Here is a 9,780-nt window from a genome sequence, read left to right on the forward strand (position 1 = left end):
TACATTGCTCATCATAAGGTGTTTGTGAGACGCTCTTTGTATGTTTCCTCAATTAAGACCTGTTTTCCATTGGTGTATTTGAAAAAAGTGGTGAACCTGTTAAATTCACGACAAAACGTTAAGAAGATGAAAGTAATGTTTGAAGGAATATTATTTTTCTATCGACATGCCGGCGGGCGGGCACAGATAGAGAGTGATAAAGCAGCACCACCCGCGCGGGGCGTGCTGACGAAAAGGCAAGCGCTCCTCCTCTCATCGCGTCCTTATTAAGACAGAAAAAAGACGCTGTTGAATTTTACCTATTCGCAGTTCGAGCAGGTGCTTAACGCTGGAGAATATCACCACTTCGAAGTTCGAACTGCTGTTGAAACGGAGAGGTAAGTGTTTTTCGTTGGGTTTTTTTCAAAACATGCGTCGAGTGCATTTGTTCATAGTTAGAGATAGTTGTGTGGAAAACACTATACAAAGTAGCACCATGGATGTGGGCCTACAACACTGGCCTAGCAAACATGTGCTCCTACATCGACATAATTGACGAGCTCCAGTTAAGCATTGAATAATTATAAAACGTCATGGTGCTTTTACTCATTTAAAGAACTAAACCGACGCGTATTGTCATCCGGTGGTCAGGTTTGCATTGAATGTGAGCACGAGGGACGCTAGCTTGTTGCGTTAGCTTTGCGGAGCTAACAGCTTGCACTTTTGTTATAGAACCACAGAATGCAAGTACTATGATAATTTCTGTCATTAATTTTTGTGTAAGACACGATGTTCACTGGTTAATTACATGATTCTTAAAGCAAAGGTTACTGTGAATGCAATTTTGGTAAGATTTTTGTAGTCACACTGCATAAATCTGTCTGTGTCTGTTGTTTAAACTTCAATATAAACTATTATGGTTGAAATCGTTAATTGGGATGGAGGAATTGATGTTTTTTTAATTTATAATTTATTTTTCTTACACTGATATTGTTAAAACTCCATTTAGCCCATAGTATTAATAATTCTCAACACAATACTGTCTTTTTTCTTTATAGAATAAACAATGCCTTCCCTGAGATGCAGGAAGTCCCCAAAGCAGGATACTATTGAACATGCAGTCAAGGGTCTGGACAAGACTGCAGAGTTAGAAGCGAAGTATATAAACTAATTTAAAGGTATGATGTTAACGCTTTTGCTAAGATATATTATTGTTTTCTGATAACCAAGCTGACATCGTTTTTTAAGTGGTTATTTTACATTAAGAGTGTCTTGACCTTTTCTTTTGCCACTTTTGTCAGTTTCAAGTTATTTCAGTGAGTGTGAAACCTGATGGTAGGAGTTCTATCTAAATTAAGGCTGTACTTGATGACGCCCTCCGGCATTTTTATACCACAATAGACCGGTGAACAAGTCCGATATTGATAGTCTAGTGTAAAGCACGTAATACGTCACAGAGATCACGTGACGCGATCCAATATGACTGTGTACAGTGTATGTCATTGTTTTGAAACTAAATAATCTTAAAGTTTTTTTTTTACGTAACCAGGTGCAATTGACATTTGTACTTTCAGTCCTAATACATACTGGCTAATGCAATGCTGGAAAATGAATTTTGGCTGGTCTGTTCCTTTAAAATCATAAAGAAGGGCTCTGCTCTATCCCTCACAAGAAGCAATGTTTCAAACCACCCTACATTAGTATAGTGGCCCAAATGAATATGATGACTCCTTATTTGTGTGCTTAAAAATATGACGAAGCTAACTTGATTTCCCTGTTAACTAGGTCGAGGAGTATTTACCAAGGCCCCTTTCAGGAAAGACGACTTTATTCTTTATTATGGAGTACAGAGGAAAATTGATAGATTCTGATGAATCTCAACGCAGGAAGATGGATGGAAGAGGCACTGTCTTTTTGTTTGACTTCCGCCGGCAAGAAAAAACTTGGAGGTGAGGCAAAGATTGAGATGTTATCTTATTTTTGTTTTTATTTAAAAAAATAAACACATACTCATCCCATAAGTGTTAGGGGAAAAATCATTCTCTAAGCAAAAATGTATAATTACTTTTATTCATGCGTTGAATCTGTACAAATGAAAATATAGATCATGAAGTCTCAAAGACAAGCTGTTAATAGGGTCTGATTCCAATAGAAATTTCTTGTATGATTTGATTTAGATTTAAAAATTGTGGATTTCCTATTTTTATGTTTTGTGTACACAAGATTGTCTCAAAGATTAATTTCTGACATTGTTTGAATAATTGTTTTTTTTTTTTTAATCTATTTTAAGTGTTGATGCAGCTCAAGAAGATGGCAGTCTGGGAAGACTGGTTAATGATGACCACATGCACCCCAACTGTAAAATGAAGAAGATGACAACAGAGGACAGACCACACCTCTGTCTGTTTGCGCTCCGAGACATTGATGTTGGCGAAGAAATAACTTAAGACTATGGACCAGCTGGCCTTGGAGAACACAGGTTTGTAAGATGCATCTTTAAGTACAATAACAGAGCCCACTTGTGGTGTTCTGGTGATGTAGTTTCCAATTAGTTTGGCAATCTAATAAATGTATGTGAGGTTTCTATGGAAGTTGAACATGCTGACTGACTGGGGGAGTTCTCCATTGTCCACTATCTGTAATTCAAATTTGTGGGTCTGAGTCAAAGTTTGGCTCTGCAGGAACAACGAACTGGTCAGGGAGTGACAGTATTACAAAGTTCTGCGTTACTCCTTTCTGGGCGGTGGCCCTGTTAGGCCATCATATGCCATATTGCAAATATCCCCATTGTGGGACTAATTAAGGACATCTTTATGTTGTGGTTTCCCTACCAGAACCAGCACCAACCCTGTATATTCATGATATAAAACACTGTTTCAATTTGATATTTAGCCTTTCTATACTGTAAAAATAGAAGACCCCAGGCTTTCCTGCGCGCCCTTGCCCAATTGGTGGTGTTCAGGAGACAACCTGGGACTGAAATATCAGTCACAACCAGTGTTGTTTTCGTCACTGATGACTATGACGAAAATACTTCGTTAACGCCCCTTTTTTAATGACGATGACAAGCTATACGAGGTTCTTTTATGACGAAAACATGACGTGATGTACATGAATTTTTTTCGTTGACTAGACAAAATTGTTAGCATGTGGTTCATAAATTATTTTATGTTGCTTTTAGTGAAATAAAGCCACAACAGTTGCCCAACAAAATGTTTTGCTTCTCTGCTTATTTTGGAGCAGTGAGTATTGATTCCACTGTTGCCACTTTTTTCTGTTTGTAATGAAGAATCCTTAGTAGTCCATCCAAAAGTCTTTGTTATTGGGTGGAAACCTTGAATGCCTTGTTTTAACTCAAATGGACTTAAACCCATCCATCCATCCATCCATCCGTTATCTGTACCGCTTCTCCTCACTAGGGTTGCGGGGGGTGTTGGAGCCTATCCCAGCTGTCTTCGGCAGTAGGCGAGGTACACCCTGAATTGGTGTCCAGCCAATCGCAGGACATGCATAGACGAACAACCATCCACGCTCACACTCATGCCTCGGGGCAATTAGAGTGTCCAAGCAACTTGCCATGCATGTTTTAAGAATATGGGAGGAAACCGGATTACCCAGAGGAAACCCACGCAGGAAGGCCGGAGCCAGAATCGTACCTACGACCTCAATATTGTGAGGCCATCATGCTAACCAGTTGGGCCACCGTGCCGCTTGGACTAAAACCTTTGTGAATAAATTGACGAAAACTAGGGTAAAACTTTTTTTGCGTTTCCGTCGATTAAAACTGGACTAAAACCCTTTTTTTAGTTTTCGTTGACTAAAACTGGACTAAAACTATAACGAATTGGGATGACTAAATGTGATGTAAACAAATCAGCACTTTGTCCAAATGACTTGGACAAAATCTAAAATGCCTGCCAAAAACAACACTGGTCACAACACGTGTCTACAGAAGATTAATTGGCATGGGCGAAATTAATTAGTTTTATTTCATTCATGAGCTTATGTTTTGTTTTGGGTGGCTAAGGCTTAAAATGTGTAAAAATCTAATCCAACCTCAAATATAATTAATTCAATAAATTTATGATGCTACTAAAACATCGAAGCAGCCTCCTCCAGGCTTTACAGACTCAGAAATGGAGGTATGCGTATCGTGTGCTCATCCTGTCGTGTCTCGAGATGTTAAAATTGCAGTTAGATAGACGTGTGCTGATTAGACAAGACTTCTAATATATCTGGTGTCACAGGATATTTGTCAGTGAATGTGTATGTCTGGTTTGAGGCTCACTCAGCTTTTTCTTGTGTTGTGGGGTCCAGTTGAGTTGAATTGCGAGTCAGGTATGTTGGCCATCTGACACCCAACTGTCAGGTTTGCGTTCGTGGGGACCCCGTAGAGCCATTTTTATTGTTGACATAAATCATAGCTAATCATCTTTTCCTTCATTATCATATGAAATACAGTTAGGAGTTGTATGTGCCTTTACTATGTTATAATCTTAGAACCTACCAGCCACTACAGCTGTCCGACAAGAAGACTTTTGGCTGTCCTGTGCTCCATTGCGGCCCTGGTGGCGTTCAAAAGACAACCTGTGACTGAAATATCAGTCACAACATATCTCTACTGAAGATTAATTGTCATGCGCTAAAGTAATTGGTTTTGTTTCATTCGTGAACTTGTTCGTTAAAATGTGTAAAATTCTGATCCATTTTCTTTTTTTTAATTCATTAAATTAATATTCAACTTGTTCATTAGGATGGAGGACAACCGACAATGACTGAATCGGCTGAGGTTGATGCCACCAGAACATCGAAGCAGCCTTCTCAAGGTTTGACAGACTCTGAAAAGGAGGTATGCCTATCATGTGGTCATCCTGTCGTGTCTTGAGATGTTAAAATTACAGTTAGATAGACCTGTGCTGGTTGGACAAGTTTTCTAATATATCTGGACATAAATCGTAGCTAATAATATTTTCCCTCATCATCATATGATATACAGTTATGCGTAGTGTATGTCTTTACTATGTTACAATCTAAGAACCTACCAGCCACTACAGTTCTCTCATTGGGAGACTTAAGCTTTCGTCAGGCTGTCGACTGCTGCATTGCCCTCTTATTGGCTTTAAGTACACAACCTGTAACTGAATTATCTGTCAGAACAGAACCTATGTGTCCACAGCAGGTGATTTGGCATGTGGATTCTTCAGATTTTTAGAAAATAGGTAAAATTGTGATCAAAAGTTTAAAATGTATAAAATTCTGGTATAGTTTGCAATAGTATATCTATTAAATCATTTCAAAACTTCTTAACAAGGATGGAGAACATTGGCTGTGACCGAATTGGTTGAGGTTTACATTACCAGGACCATTGAGCAGCCTCCTCGGGATCTACAAATTTAGGAATGAAGATATGCATCCCATGTTACAATCCTGTTATGGCCCGAGGTTTTGAAGTTGCAGTTACATATTGGGCTGGGCGATATGGCTGATAAGTACATAGCGATATAAGTATTTCATATGGGTCCATCGATACACATTGAATTCTTTTTTCATATTATTTTATTCATTATTTTTTTTATTTTCCAATATTTTCACTGCCCTGTTAAAAAAACATTTAATGTAGTTTTCCTCCCGGGAGCTTTTTGTTACGGTCAATTAAGTGTTTTTGTTAAATATAGCTGCGTAGAATAATTATATGCATTATTATCGTACCACAATGTTTTGGTTTTGCAAATAATTTCCTAAAATCATTCTAATTTTGTTATTACATTATTTTGTCATAATATCATTCATCAATATTTTAGTTTTTTTTTTTTTTCAAATAGAATTAAGACCTTTTTCTGTGCAGATTCCTCTGGGGATTAAGTATTTAATGGGTTCTCAATTTTCTCTTGGACTCTGATGCAACCCAGTCTCCTCCCTTGGACAAAAAATATGGGCTGAATCTTCCTTGGAATAACGACACAGATTCTGACGAATCATTGTCAAATCCTGCCCCTGAACTTTGTGCCTCAGACCCAGACCATATTACTATCCCAAGGCTCAGGAGGACCAAAAGTATACAGGTAAACAACCCATATAGATTTCAGGGAATCTTACAAGCAAATTGCATATATTTTATTGGTCTCCTGCCTTCTATCCTTTATATTTCGTTGTTGTTGTTGTTTTTTAGATTAAAAAAACAGGCTGACTTTGGAATGGATAAGCATTATTACTCCAACTCAGATGACAGTGGAGATGAATATATTCCGGATACAAGTGAGGCCTCTGATTCAGACGGAAGTGAATCTTTGAAAATTGTGGACCCTCTCTTGAAGTCTAAGAATGCCTTCAGAGATTTTTCTCCCACACCACGAATCTCAAAAGCCACCTCAACGCAGGTTGTTAATCAAGGGCGTTCACCCGTTCGGAGGAGTAGCAGCACTGGTGTGATTCTTGAATTCTATGGCTCTTCAAATATTTGTGCAGTTTAACACAAATCATCCAAAATAGAATTCAAGCACATCTGTGACAGAAATTCAAATTCAGAAGTCAAAGAGAGAGAACAAAAAAAAAAATCTAATGCTGCGCTTCTTCCGAAGACATATACTGTAAACATTAAATGTATGTTAGGACAATCTTGAAAAAAGTATTAGAACACCCTTTACTTTTATTTCTTGTTAATTTTATTAACCAAAATATGTCCATTTTTATTACAGATTAATGAATACAAAATTAAAACTCTAATCAGCTACTTTTTAATCGTTATATTTGTATAAACAAATGTTATACATCTGTGTGTTAACTTATACAAGAAATGACGGAAAAGCAAGGGTGGTTTAGTATTTTTTTATCGTATATAGTCTGTATAATATCTTTAACCTATGCTGATGCTGTTTAATACTGATTTAAATAATAATAATAATGTCATAATCTGTTGGTTTTACATGAACAAAACCTTTCAAGCACTTTTTAAAATTCTAAATACTACCTCTTGTCAGTAAGTTGGTTCACAGCACTGCCTTGGAGTGAAAGTGTGTAGTGCTGAGACAGTCGGTATGTGCTGAGTCGTCTGACGTTTGTGTGACTGGTACCCAGGAAGGTAGCAAAACCAGGCAGTGTGTATGTCGTACCCAGGAAGGCAGAGAAACCAAGCAATATGTATGTGGTACCCACGAAGGCAGAGAAACTAAGCAGTGTGTATGTGGTACCCGGGAAGGTAGCAAAACCAGGGAGTGTGCATAGATACAGACCCCAAAAGTGATTAAAACCAAATAAAGTCCCCAGAAGATCATCTGTAGTCAGGTGAAGGACCCTGTACTTTGTTCAACTCATTTACTCCCTTAGACGTACAAAGACGTCTTTTAATGCAATGGCGCCCTCTACCAAAGACGTATAAGTACGTTTCCTGTCTTTTTTACGTCATAGTGTACATAAGGGTCTGATGCAACCTCTGACTGAGAATCAGCCTTGTCCGCATTGTGAATCATGTAAAAATCACCCAGCAGGGGGCAGAGGTGCAAAAGATCCGCCTTGAATCTGCGCCAGAGGTACAAATGGGGGGGCGGGATCCTGGGGTAGACTTATAAGTGTGGAGAGCAGCGTGGGTAGCAGCAGCATCGGCAGCACTAGCAGCAGTCGCATTAGTAGCGTTAGCAATGAAATCCTCCAAGCAAATGACGATCGAGGAATGCTTTTTTGTAAAAAAAAGCTTCCTAAAAGCATCAAGGCGATGGAGACGCTTTGGTTGAGAGGATGACGCTTCGTCGTCGTCACAACAAAACGGCGTCTAAAGAGGGTGCGCGTGCCTTGCGGCCTGCATCGCCTGCCTTCGGACAATAGCCAAAGCAGCTGAGAGTCCTCACCAGATCCCCCCGAACGAGGAGGTAAGCGCTCGCAAGTTACCATTGAACATGTGGTTTTACCCCTCATGCTTTTATTGTACATATCATGCATCTTGCGGGCAGAAAATGTCGCGTAAATGTGCAGTTAGACGCGAGCTTGCTCGCTGACTTCCTCGTCCGGCCGCCTCTATTGCACAATTACACGCGAGCGTAAGTCCTCGCCGACGAGGAAGTAAACGCTCGCAAGTTACCATTAAACATGTGGTTTTAGCCCTCATGCTTTTATTGTACATATCATGCATCTTGCGGGCAGAAAATGTCGCGTAAATGTGCAGTTAGACGCAAGCTTGCTCGCTGACTTTCTCGTCCGGGCGCCTATTGCACAATTACACGCGAGCGTAAGTCCTCGCCGACGAGGAAGTAAACGCTCGCAAGTTACCATTGAACATGTGGTTTTAGCCCTCATGCTTTTATTGTACAATCATGCATCTTGCGGGCAGAAAATGTCGCGTAAATGTGCAGTGACGCGCGAGCGCATCTCCTCCCCGACGAGGAAACAACAATACTGAATGGTGTGGTAATCATGCATACTTTCTAAAATTCACAGATTGTGCATCCCGCGGCAAGAAAGTTCCTCCTCGTCTTGTTGGTGTAAAGAAAGGTAAATTATAATATGAAACTTCACACGCCAGCAATAAAATGCAGCAATAAATATATATTTCCAATTGTTTATATTTCTGTAATTTACAGGTTGTGCATCAGGAAGCAGTGGTTCCGGATGGCGTCACACTGGATGGCAACCGAGGAAAATCGACTTTACAGCAACCCCTGGACCACTGAATGCCGCTGCCCATTTGGAGTCTGAGGAGCCAGCTGATTTCCTGCAGCTGTTTCTCACGGATGAGCTTCTGCAGCACATCGCGGATGCCAGCAATCACTTCCCAGACAATTATTTTCACACAAACCCCAGTGGACAAACACAAGCTCGCCTATTTTCCACGGACCAGCAAAGCCAGACCACAACGAAAGTGTCGGGTCTGTTTGCGCAAAGGCAAACGGAGTGAAACAAGAATGTGGTGTGAACTATGTTGTGTGCCCTTGCATCAAGGCAACTGTTTTATTTTATATCACACAAAAAAAAAGTATGTATGACACTGATGTATTTCATTTTTGTACATAGTTCAACAGTTCAGTCGTTTAGTGTTATGTGCAAATAAATTTATTTTATCAAAAACATATTTTTTGTGCTTTTTTTTGTTATTTTATAGAATGCATTATTTAGATGTTAGAGGTGTCATAAAAGCCATAAATAATAGTGTCAAAGTTCAAATTATGGTCAAAATGCATCAGTTTACAAAAAGCTCATTTTCTCAGTTTTTTCCCCAGGGATTGGAGTTTTCATGAAATTTAGCTCTTTTCAAATGCCGATTGTTCAGGAATGGAAAAAGATAGGAACAAACATTTTTTTTCTGTTGAAAGAAGAGAGTCTCATCTTTCTTCGGGTGTGCTCCATGTCTATATAGCATTAGAATACAATATTCTGTGGGCCTTGCAATATTAGTCAAAACCCAGGAAAACTCTGGGATTGAGTGGGTTGCTCCAGTGAAAATGGCTGGTATTTAATGAGTTAAGACTGGTTAGGACATCCGGCTCGCAGTCCCAAGGTGCAGGGTTCGATCCCGGGACCCAGCTTTCCTGTGTGGAGGTTGCATTTGTGAGTGAGTTTGAGCGCAGATGGTTGTTCGTCTTTGCGTGCCCTGCGATTGGCTGGCAACCACTTCAGGGTGTGCCCCGCCTACTGCCCGTTGACAGCTGGGTAGGCTCCAGCACGCTATCCTTGTGAGAATAAGCGGATTGGATATTACATGTATGTGTTTATGCCCTAGGCCAGGCGAGGGCAAACTACGGCCCGGGGGCCACATGCGGCCCGTTAAAAGTTTTAATCCGGGCCGCCGAACTTGAAAAAAATTTAATGAATAAA

The 9,780-nt window shown here is 39.9% G+C and overlaps 1 long non-coding RNA gene across 3 annotated transcripts; it reads left to right on the forward strand.

Moving 5' to 3' along the window:
• Positions 1-201: 201 nt before the first annotated feature.
• On the forward strand, positions 202-6,782 carry LOC148316001 (uncharacterized). Of its 3 annotated transcripts, none has more exons than XR_015840453.1 (7): positions 202-377; positions 1,038-1,157; positions 1,765-1,928; positions 2,270-2,458; positions 4,733-4,828; positions 5,825-6,041; positions 6,149-6,782. It is a non-coding gene; the product is annotated as an uncharacterized LOC148316001 (long non-coding RNA). The 3 variants fall into 3 exon arrangements; XR_015840451.1 differs by having other exon boundaries at positions 5,889-6,041; XR_015840452.1 differs by lacking the exons at positions 202-377; positions 1,038-1,157; positions 1,765-1,928; positions 2,270-2,458 and adding an exon at positions 3,608-3,730 and having other exon boundaries at positions 5,889-6,041.
• The last annotated feature ends 2,998 nt before the right edge of the window (positions 6,783-9,780 follow it).

The sequence above is a fragment of the Idiotropiscis lumnitzeri genome, unplaced genomic scaffold, assembly GCF_059441095.1.
Source record: "Idiotropiscis lumnitzeri isolate Australia: NSW breed Sydney's pygmy pipehorse unplaced genomic scaffold, RoL_Ilum_1.0 HiC_scaffold_26, whole genome shotgun sequence".
Taxonomy (NCBI): domain Eukaryota; kingdom Metazoa; phylum Chordata; class Actinopteri; order Syngnathiformes; family Syngnathidae; genus Idiotropiscis; species Idiotropiscis lumnitzeri.